The sequence below is a fragment of the Hyperolius riggenbachi genome, chromosome 9, assembly GCF_040937935.1.
Source record: "Hyperolius riggenbachi isolate aHypRig1 chromosome 9, aHypRig1.pri, whole genome shotgun sequence".
NCBI lineage: Eukaryota > Metazoa > Chordata > Amphibia > Anura > Hyperoliidae > Hyperolius > Hyperolius riggenbachi.
Window position 1 is genome coordinate 56,061,986 of NC_090654.1, and position 12,445 is coordinate 56,074,430.

Genomic DNA, 12,445 nt, shown 5'->3' on the forward strand with positions numbered 1-12,445 from the left:
GGTATTTTCCAGAATTAAAATTGTTGGCCTGCATCTTTTTTTGTTTTGTTTGCGTTTCTATGCTTTGTACCTTTTTGGTGAGGATTGGTATGGCTATGGGGAGGAGGAGGCCATTATTAGAATTTGGGGGTGTATTTAAATCATTTTAAATACACCCCTGAGTTCTACTCTGCAGGTTGCAACAATTTGTAATCACCAATCAAGTTCTCTTAAGGGCCAGTTCACTCTTGGGGTGCTTTGGGGGGTAGTGTTTCTGCTCTTTGCTGATAGCCGGTATTCAGCAAAGCACTGCGGTAAATCCTTGCAGTGCCTGTGATGTGCGTATATCGCAAAAGTGCACTGCGTGCAACATTTTGCTGGCAGTTAGAGCGCCATTCTCATTCTCTGGAATGAGACCGAAAAACGCAATCACTGCAACATGGAGCCACAATTGCTTAGTAGAAATGCAATCACACTCCATAGGCGATTGCGATTTGCCTTTTGCGATCCCAGTGTTGAACCGGCCTAAGGGGGACCAGCTGGATCCCAATTATTTATCAGGTGGTCGTTGTGTTCCCCGACTTTGCACTTGAGGGTGTAAGAGTGGTACCCTTTAAGTCCACCTATCTCCCCATCTTCCCTCTCCAAAACACTATACTCTATTCCTCTCTCACTCCCATCACCTAACCCGCCCTAATAGAGTCTACCTTACCATGGTGGGCCGGCTTACAATCCTATTTGCCAAAATGTGATTTACTTTTAGCCAACTGGATTAGCCAAAGGACTCTGTTAAAAAAAGAATATAATAAACTATCTTAGATGGAGATTAACTAATTAGGGCCCTTTTTTATTAACAACGTTTCGAATTTAAAAATTGTATCGTTCCCATTTTGCCAATAGCAACAGCACGGCGATGAACATGTAAATTGCATTGCCGGGTTTTTGCTAGTGCAATTGGTATTTTCCAGAATTACAACTGTTGGCCTGCATCTTTTTTTGTTTTGTTTGCGTTTCTATGCTTTGTCCCTTTTTGGTGAGGATTGGTATGGCTATGGGGAGGAGGAGGCCATTATTAGAATTTGGGGGTGTATTTAAATCATTTTAAATACACCCCTGAGTTCTACTCTGCAGGTTGCAACAATTTGTAATCACCAATCAAGTTCTCTTAAGGGCCAGTTCACTCTTGGGGTGCTTTGGTGGGTAGTGTTTCTGCTCTTTGCTGATAGCCGGTATTCAGCAAAGCACTGCGGTAAATCCTTGCAGTGCCTGTGATGTGCGTATATCGCAAAAGTGCACTGCGTGCAACATTTTGCTGGCAGTTAGAGCACCATTCTCATTCTCTGGAATGAGACCGAAAAACGCAATCACTGCAACATGGAGCCACAATTGCTTAGTAGAAATGCAATCACACTCCATAGGCGATTGCGATTTGCCTTTTGCGATCCCAGTGTTGAACCGGCCTAAGGGGGACCAGCTGGATCCCAATTATTTATCAGGTGGTCGTTGTGTTCCCCGACTTTGCACTTGAGGGTGTAAGAGTGGTACCCTTTAAGACCACCTATCCCCCTCTTCCCTCTCCAAAACGCTATACTCTATTCCTCTCTCACTCCCATCACCTAACCCGCCCTAATAGAGTCTACCTTACCATGGTGGGCCGGCTTACAATCCTATTTGCCAAAATGTGATTTAGTTTTAGCCAACTGGATTAGCCAAAGGACTCTGTTAAAAAAAGAATATAATAAACTATCTTAGATGGAGATTAACTAATTAGCGCCCTTTTTTATTAAGCACGTTTCGATTTAAAAATTGTATCGTTCCCATTTTGCCAATAGCAACAGCACGGCGATGAACATGTAAATTGCATTGCCGGGTTTTTGCTAGTGCAATTGGTATTTTCCAGAATTACAATTGTTGGCCTGCATCTTTTTTTGTTTTGTTTGCGTTTCTATGCTTTGTACCTTTTTGGTGAGGATTGGTATGGCTATGGGGAGGAGGAGGCCATTATTATAATTTGGGGGTATATTTAAATCATTTTAAATATGCCCCTGAGTTCTACTCTGCAGGTTGCAACAATTTGTAATCACCAATCAAGTTCTCTTAAGGGCCAGTTCACTCTTAGGGTGCTTTGGTGGGTAGTGTTTCTGCTCTTTGCTGATAGCCGGTATTCAGCAAAGCACTGCAGTAAATCCTTGCAGTGCCTGTGATGTGCGTAAATCGCAAAAGTGCACTGCGTGCAACATTTTGCTGGCAGTTAGAACACCATTCTCATTCTCTGGAATGAGACCGAAAAACGCAATCACTGAAACATGGAGCCACAGTTGCTTAGTAGAAATGCAATCACACTCCGTAGGCGATTGTGATTTGCCTTTTGCGATCCCAGTGTTGAACCCGGCCTAAGGGGGACCAGCTGGATCCCAATTATTTATCAGGTGGTCGTTGTGTTCCCCGACTTTGCACTTGAGGGTGTAAGAGTGGTACCCTTTAAGTCCACCTATCCCCCTCTTCCCTCTCCAAAACACTATACTCTATTCCTCTCTCACTCCCATCACCTAACCCGCCCTAATAGAGTCTACCTTACCATGGTGGGCCGGCTTACAATCCTATTTGCCAAAATATGATTTACTTTTAGCCAACTGGATTAGCCAAAGGACTCTGTTAAAAAAAGAATATAATAAACTATCTTAGATGGAGATTAACTAATTAGGGCCCTTTTTTATTAAGAACGTTTCGATTTAAAAATTGTATCGTTCCCATTTTGCCAATAGCAACAGCACGGCGATGAACATGTAAATTGCATTGCTGGGTTTTTGCTAGTGCAATTGGTATTTTCCAGAATTACAATTGTTGGCCTGCATCTTTTTTTGTTTTGTTTGCGTTTCTATGCTTTGTCCCTTTTTGGTGAGGATTGGTATGGCTATGGGGAGGAGGAGGCCATTATTAGAATTTGGGGGTGTATTTAAATCATTTTAAATACACCCCTGAGTTCTACTCTGCAGGTTGCAACAATTTGTAATCACCAATCAAGTTCTCTTAAGGGCCAGTTCACTCTTGGGGTGCTTTGGTGGGTAGTGTTTCTGCTCTTTGCTGATAGCCGGTATTCAGCAAAGCACTGCGGTAAATCCTTGCAGTGCCTGTGATGTGCGTAAATCGCAAAAGTGCACTGCGTGCAACATTTTGCTGGCAGTTAGAACACCATTCTCATTCTGTGGAATGAGACCGAAAAACGCAATCACTGCAACATGGAGCCACAGTTGCTTAGTAGAAATGCAATCACACTCCGTAGGCGATTGTGATTTGCTTTTTGCGATCCCAGTGTTGAACCCGGCCTAAGGGGGACCAGCTGGATCCCAATTATTAATCAGGTGGTCGTTGTGTTCCCCGACTTTGCACTTGAGGGTGTAAGGGTGGTACCCTTTAAGTCCACATATCTCCCCATCTTCCCTCTCCAAAACACTATACTCTATTCCTCTCTCACTCCCATCACCTAACCCGCCCTAATAGAGTCTACCTTACCATGGTGGGCCGGCTTACAATCCTATTTGCCAAAATGTGATTTACTTTTAGCCAACTGGATTAGCCAAAGGACTCTGTTAAAAAAAGAATATAATAAACTATCTTAGATGGAGATTAACTAATTAGGGCCCTTTTTTATTAAGAACATTTCGATTTAAAAATTGTATCGTTCTCATTTTGCCAATAGCAACAACACGGCGATGAACATGTAAATTGCATTGCCGGGTTTTTGCTAGTGCAATTGGTATTTTCCAGAATTACAATTGTTGGTTTGCATCTTTTTTTGTTTTTTTTTTTGCGTTTCTATGCTTTATAACTTTTTGGTGAGGATGGGTATGGCTATGGGGAGGAGAAGGCCATTATTAGAATTTGGGGGTGTATTTAAATCATTTTAAATACACCCCTGAGTTCTACTCTGCAGGTTGCAACAATTTGTAATCACCAATCAAGTTCTCTTAAGGGCCAGTTCACTCTTAGGGTGCTTTGGTGGGTAGTGTTTCTGCTCTTTGCTGATAGCCTGTATTCAGCAAAGCACTGCGGTAAATCCTTGCAGTGCCTGTGATGTGCGTGAATCGCAAAAGTGCACTGCGTGCAACATTTTGCTGGCAGTTAGAACACCATTCTCATTCTCTGGAATGAGACCGAAAAACGCAATCACTGCAACATGGAGCCACAGTTGCTTAGTAGAAATGCAATCACACTCCGTAGGCGATTTTGATTTGCCTTTTGCGATCCCAGTGTTGAACCCGGCCTAAGGGGGACCAGCTGGATCCCAATTATTTATCAGGTGGTCGTTGTGTTCCCCGACTTTGCACTTGAGGGTGTAAGAGTGGTACCCTTTAAGTCCACCTATCCCCCTCTTCCCTCTCCAAAACACTATACTCTATTCCTCTCTCACTCCCATCACCTAACCCGCCCTAATAGAGTCTACCTTACCATGGTGGGCCGGCTTACAATCCTATTTGCCAAAATATGATTTACTTTTAGCCAACTGGATTAGCCAAAGGCCTCTGTTAAAAAAAGAATATAATAAACTATCTTAGATGGAGATTAACTAATTAGGGCCCTTTTTTATTAAGAACGTTTCGATTTAAAAATTGTATCGTTCCCATTTTGCCAATAGCAACAGCACGGCGATGAACATGTAAATTGCATTGCTGGGTTTTTGCTAGTGCAATTGGTATTTTCCAGAATTACAATTGTTGGCCTGCATCTTTTTTTGTTTTGTTTGCGTTTCTATGCTTTGTCCCTTTTTGGTGAGGATTGGTATGGCTATGGGGAGGAGGAGGCCATTATTAGAATTTGGGGGTGTATTTAAATCATTTTAAATACACCCCTGAGTTCTACTCTGCAGGTTGCAACAATTTGTAATCACCAATCAAGTTCTCTTAAGGGCCAGTTCACTCTTGGGGTGCTTTGGTGGGTAGTGTTTCTGCTCTTTGCTGATAGCCGGTATTCAGCAAAGCACTGCGGTAAATCCTTGCAGTGCCTGTGATGTGCGTATATCGCAAAAGTGCACTGCGTGCAACATTTTGCTGGCAGTTAGAGCGCCATTCTCATTCTCTGGAATGAGACCGAAAAACGCAATCACTGCAACATGGAGCCACAATTGCTTAGTAGAAATGCAATCACACTCCATAGGCGATTGCGATTTGCCTTTTGCGATCCCAGTGTTGAACCGGCCTAAGGGGGACCAGCTGGATCCCAATTATTTATCAGGTGGTCGTTGTGTTCCCCGACTTTGCACTTGAGGGTGTAAGAATGGTACGCCTTAAGACCACCTATCCTATCTTCCCTCTCCAAAACGCCATCCCCTATTCCTCACTCACTCCCATCCCCTAACCCGCCCTAATAGAGTCTACCTTACCATGGTGGGCCGGCTTACAATCCTATTGGCCAAAATGTGATTTAGTTTTAGCCAACTGGATTAGCCAAAGGACTCTGTTAAAAAAAGAATATAATAAACAATCTTAGATGGAGATTAACTAATTAGGGCCCTTTTTTATTAAGCACGTTTCGATTTAAAAATTGTATCGTTCCCATGTTGCCCTTAGCAACAGCACGGCGATGAACATGTAAATTGCATTGCTGGGTTTTTGCTAGTGCAATTGGTAGTTCCCAGAATTACAATTGTTGGCCTGCATCTTTTTTTTGTTTTGTTTGCGTTTCTATGCTTTGTACCTTTTTGGTGAGGATTGGTATGGCTATGGGGAGGAGGAGGCACTTAGCAACAGCACGGCGATGAACATGTAAATTGCATTGCTGGGTTTTTGCTAGTGCAATTGGTAGTTCCCATAATTACAATTGTTGGCCTGCATCTTTTTTTTGTTTTGTTTGCGTTTCTATGCTTTGTACCTTTTTGGTGAGGATTGGTATGGCTATGGGGAGGAGGAGGCCATTATTAGAATTTGGGGGTATATTTAAATCATTTTAAATATGCCCCTGAGTTCTACTCTGCAGGTTGCAACAATTTGTAATCACCAATAAAGTTCTCTTAAGGGCCAGTTCACTCTTGGGGTGCTTTAATAAGTAGTTTTTCTGCTCATTGCTGATAGCCGGTATTCAGCAAAGCACTGCGGTAAATCCTTGCAGTGCCTGTGATGTGCTTAAATCGCAAAAGTGCACTGCGTGCAACATTTTGCTGGCAGTTAGAACACCATTCTCATTCTCTGGAATGTGACTGAAAAACTCAATCACTGCAACATGGAGCCACAGTTGCTTAGTAGAAATGCAATCATACTCCGTAGGCGATTGTGATTTGCCTTTGTGTTGAACCCGGCCTAAGGGGGACCAGCTGGATCCCAATTAATTATCAGGTGGTCGTTGTGTTCCCCAACTTTGCACTTGAGGGTGTAAGAGTGGTACCCTTTAAGACCACCTATCCCCCTCTTCCCTCTCCAAAACACTATACTCTATTCCTCTCTCACTCCCATCACCTAACCAGCCCTAATAGAGTCTACCTTACCATGGTGGGCCGGCTTACAATCCTATTTGCCAAAATGTGATTTACTTTTAGCCAACTGGATTAGCCAAAGGACTCTGTTAAAAAAAGAATATAATAAACTATCTTAGATGGAGATTAACTAATTAGGGCCCTTTTTTATTAAGCACATTTCGATTTAAAAATTGTATCGTTCCCATTTTGCCAATAGCAACAGCACGGCGATGAACATGCACATTGCATTGCCGGGTTTTTGCTAGTGCAATTGGTATTTTCCAGAATTACAATTGTTGGCCTGCATCTTTTTTTGTTTTGTTTGCGTTTCTATGCTTTGTCCCTTTTTGGTGAGGATTGGTATGGCTATGGGGAGGAGGAGGCCATTATTAGAATTTGGGGGTGTATTTAAATCATTTTAAATACACCCCTGAGTTCTACTCTGCAGGTTGCAACAATTTGTAATCACCAATCAAGTTCTCTTAAGGGCCAGTTCACTCTTGGGGTGCTTTGGTGGGTAGTGTTTCTGCTCTTTGCTGATAGCCGGTATTCAGCAAAGCACTGCGGTAAATCCTTGCAGTGCCTGTGATGTGCGTATATCGCAAAAGTGCACTGCGTGCAACATTTTGCTGGCAGTTAGAGCGCCATTCTCATTCTCTGGAATGAGACCGAAAAACGCAATCACTGCAACATGGAGCCACAATTGCTTAGTAGAAATGCAATCACACTCCATAGGCGATTGCGATTTGCCTTTTGCGATCCCAGTGTTGAACCGGCCTAAGGGGGACCAGCTGGATCCCAATTATTTATCAGGTGGTCGTTGTGTTCCCCGACTTTGCACTTGAGGGTGTAAGAGTGGTACCCTTTAAGACCACCTATCCCCCTCTTCCCTCTCCAAAACACTATACTCTATTCCTCTCTCACTCCCATCACCTAACCCGCCCTAATAGAGTCTACCTTACCATGGTGGGCCGGCTTACAATCCTATTTGCCAAAATGTGATTTAGTTTTAGCCAACTGGATTAGCCAAAGGACTCTGTTAAAAAAAGAATATAATAAACTATCTTAGATGGAGATTAACTAATTAGCGCCCTTTTTTATTAAGCACGTTTCGATTTAAAAATTGTATCGTTCCCATTTTGCCAATAGCAACAGCACGGCGATGAACATGTAAATTGCATTGCCGGGTTTTTGCTAGTGCAATTGGTATTTTCCAGAATTACAATTGTTGGCCTGCATCTTTTTTTGTTTTGTTTGCGTTTCTATGCTTTGTACCTTTTTGGTGAGGATTGGTATGGCTATGGGGAGGAGGAGGCCATTATTAGAATTTGGGGGTATATTTAAATCATTTTAAATATGCCCCTGAGTTCTACTCTGCAGGTTGCAACAATTTGTAATCACCAATAAAGTTCTCTTAAGGGCCAGTTCACACTTGGGGTGCTTTAATAAGTGGTTTTTCTGCTCTTTGCTGATAGTCGGTATTCAGCAAAGCACTGCGGTAAATCCTTGCAGTGCCTGTGATGTGTGTAAATCGCAAAAGTGCACTACGTGCAACATTTTGCTGGCAGTTAGAACACCATTCTCATTCTCTGGAATGAGACCGAAAAACGCAATCACTGCAACATGGAGCCACAATTGCTTAGTAGAAATGCAATCACACTCCGTAGGCGATTGTGATTTGCCTTTTGCGATCCCAGTGTTGAACCCGGCCTAAGGGGGACCAGCTGGATCCCAATTATTTATCAGGTGGTCGTTGTGTTCCCTGACTTTGCACTTGAGGGTGTAAGAGTGGTACCCTTTAAGTCCACCTATCCCTCTCTTCCCTCTCCAAAACACTATACTCTATTCCTCTCTCACTCCCATCACCTAACCAGCCCTAATAAAGTCTACCTTACCATGGTGGGCCGGCTTACAATCCTATTTGCCAAAATGTGATTTACTTTTAGCCAACTGGATTAGCCAAAGGACTCTGTTAAAAAAAGAATATAATAAACTATCTTAGATGGAGATTAACTAATTAGGGCCCTTTTTTATTAAGCACATTCCGATTTAAAAATGGTATCGTTCCCATTTTGCCAATAGCAACAGCACGGCGATGAACATGCACATTGCATTGCCGGATTTTTGCTAGTGCAATTGGTATTTTCCAGAATTACAATTGTTGGTCTGCATCTTTTTTTGTTTTTTGTTGCGTTTCTATGCTTTATACCTTTTTGGTGAGGATTGGTATGGCTATGGGGAGGAGGACGCCATTATTAGAATTTGGGGGTGTATTTAAATCATTTTACATACACCCCTGAGTTCTACTCTGCAGGTTGCAACAATTTGTAATCACCAATCAAGTTCTCTTAAGGGCCAGTTCACTCTTAGGGTGCTTTGGTGGGTAGTCTTTGCTGATAGCCGGTATTCAGCAAAGCACTGCGGTAAATCCTTGCAGTGCCTGTGATGTGCGTAAATCGCAAAAGTGCGTGCAACATTTTGCTGGCAGTTAGAACACCATTCTCATTCTCTGGAATGAGACCGAAAAATGCAATCACTGCAACATGGAGCCACAGTTGCTTAGTAGAAATGCAATCATACTCCGTAGGCGATTGTGATTTGCCTTTGTGTTGAACCCGGCCTAAGGGGGACCAGCTGGATCCCAATTAATTATCAGGTGGTCGTTGTGTTCCCCAACTTTGCACTTGAGGGTGTAAGAGTGGTACCGTTTAAGACCACCTATCCCCCTCTTCCCTCTCCAAAACACTATACTCTATTCCTCTCTCACTCCCATCACCTAACCCGCCCTAATAGAGTCTACCTTACCATGGTGGGCCGGCTTACAATCCTATTGGCCAAAATGTGATTTACTTTTAGCCAACTGGATTAGCCAAAGGACTCTGTTAAAAAAAGAATATAATAAACTATCTTAGATGGAGATTAACTAATTAGGGCCCTTTTTTATTAAGAACGTTTAGATTCAAAAATTGTATCGTTCCCATTTTGCCAATAGCAACAGCACGGCGATGAACATGTAAATTGCATTGCCGGGTTTTTGCTAGTGCAATTGGTATTTTCCAGAATTAAAATTGTTGGCCTGCATCTTTTTTTGTTTTGTTTGCGTTTCTATGCTTTGTCCCTTTTTGGTGAGGATTGGTATGGCTATGGGGAGGAGGAGGCCATTATTAGAATTTGGGGGTGTATTTAAATCATTTTAAATACACCCCTGAGTTCTACTCTGCAGGTTGCAACAATTTGTAATCACCAATCAAGTTCTCTTAAGGGCCAGTTCACTCTTGGGGTGCTTTAATAAGTAGTTTTTCTGCTCATTGCTGATAGCCGGTATTCAGCAAAGCACTGTGGTAAATCCTTGCAGTGCCTGTGATGTGCTTAAATCGCAAAAGTGCACTGCGTGCAACATTTTGCTGGCAGTTAGAACACCATTCTCATTCTCTGGAATGAGACCGAAAAACGCAATCACTGCAACATGGAGCCACAGTTGCTTAGTAGAAATGCAATCATACTCCCTATGCGATTGTGATTTGCCTTTTGCGATCCCAGTGTTGAACCCGGCCTAAGGGGGACCAGCTGGATCCCAATTAATTATCAGGTGGTCGTTGTGTTCCCCAACTTTGCACTTGAGGGTGTAAGAGTGGTACCCTTTAAGACCACCTATCCCCCTCTTCCCTCTCCAAAACACTATACTCTATTCCTCTCTCACTCCCATCACCTAACCAGCCCTAATAGAGTCTACCTTACCATGGTGGGCCGGCTTACAATCCTATTTGCCAAAATGTGATTTACTTTTAGCCAACTGGATTAGCCAAAGGACTCTGTTAAAAAAAGAATATAATAAACTATCTTAGATGGAGATTAACTAATTAGGGCCCTTTTTTATTAAGCACATTTCGATTTAAAAATTGTATCGTTCCCATTTTGCCAATAGCAACAGCACGGCGATGAACATGCACATTGCATTGCCGGGTTTTTGCTAGTGCAATTGGTATTTTCCAGAATTACAATTGTTGGCCTGCATCTTTTTTTGTTTTGTTTGCGTTTCTATGCTTTGTCCCTTTTTGGTGAGGATTGGTATGGCTATGGGGAGGAGGAGGCCATTATTAGAATTTGGGGGTGTATTTAAATCATTTTAAATACACCCCTGAGTTCTACTCTGCAGGTTGCAACAATTTGTAATCACCAATCAAGTTCTCTTAAGGGCCAGTTCACTCTTGGGGTGCTTTGGTGGGTAGTGTTTCTGCTCTTTGCTGATAGCCGGTATTCAGCAAAGCACTGCGGTAAATCCTTGCAGTGCCTGTGATGTGCGTATATCGCAAAAGTGCACTGCGTGCAACATTTTGCTGGCAGTTAGAGCGCCATTCTCATTCTCTGGAATGAGACCGAAAAACGCAATCACTGCAACATGGAGCCACAATTGCTTAGTAGAAATGCAATCACACTCCATAGGCGATTGCGATTTGCCTTTTGCGATCCCAGTGTTGAACCGGCCTAAGGGGGACAAGCTGGATCCCAATTATTTATCAGGTGGTCGTTGTGTTCCCCGACTTTGCACTTGAGGGTGTAAGAGTGGTACCCTTTAAGACCACCTATCCCCCTCTTCCCTCTCCAAAACGCTATACTCTATTCCTCTCTCACTCCCATCACCTAACCCGCCCTAATAGAGTCTACCTTACCATGCTGGGCCGGCTTACAATCCTATTTGCCAAAATGTGATTTAGTTTTAGCCAACTGGATTAGCCAAAGGACTCTGTTAAAAAAAGAATATAATAAACTCTCTTAGATGGAGATTAACTAATTAGCGCCCTTTTTTATTAAGAACGTTTCGATTTAAAAATTGTATCATTCCCATTTTGCCAATAGCAACAGCACGGCGATGAACATGTAAATTGCATTGCCGGGTTTTTGCTAGTGCAATTGGTATTTTCCAGAATTACAATTGTTGGCCTGCATCTTTTTTTGTTTTGTTTGCGTTTCTATGCTTTGTCCCTTTTTGGTGAGGATTGGTATGGCTATGGGGAGGAGGAGGCCATTATTAGAATTTGGGGGTGTATTTAAATCATTTTAAATACACCCCTGACTTCTACTCTGCAGGTTGCAACAATTTGTAATCATCAATCAAGTTCTCTTAAGGGCCAGTTCACTCTTGGGGTGCTTTAATAAGTAGTTTTTCTGCTCATTGCTGATAGCCGGTATTCAGCAAAGCACTGCGGTAAATCCTTGCAGTGCCTGTGATGTGTGTAAATCGCAAAAGTGCACTGCGTGCAACATTTTGCTGGCAGTTAGAACACCATTCTCATTCTCTGGAATGAGACCGAAAAACGCAATCACTGCAACATGGAGCCACAATTGCTTAGTAGAAATGCAATCACACTCCGTAGGCGATTGTGATTTGCCTTTTGCGATCCCAGTGTTGAACCCGGCCTAAGGGGGACCAGCTGGATACCAATTATTTATCAGGTGGTCGTTGTGTTCCCCGACTTTGCACTTGAGGGTGTAAGAGTGGTACCCTTTAAGTCCACCTATCCCTCTCTTCCCTCTCCAAAACACTATACTCTATTCCTCTCTCACTCCCATCACCTAACCCGCCCTAATAGAGTCTACCTTACCATGGTGGGCCGGCTTACAATCCTATTTGCCAAAATGTGATTTACTTTTAGCCAACTGGATTAGCCAAAGGACTCTGTTAAAAAAAGAATATAATAAACTATCTTAGATGGAGATTAACTAATTAGGGCCCTTTTTTATTAAGCACATTTCGATTTAAAAATTGTATCGTTCCCATTTTGCCAATAGCAACAGCACGGCGATGAACATGCACATTGCATTGCCGGGTTTTTGCTAGTGCAATTGGTATTTTCCAGAATTACAATTGTTGGTCTGCATCTTTTTTTGTTTTTTGTTGCGTTTCTATGCTTTATACCTTTTTGGTGAGGATTGGTATGGCTATGGGGAGGAGGAGGCCATTATTAGAATTTGGGGGTGTATTTAAATCATTTTAAATACACCCCTGAGTTCTACTCT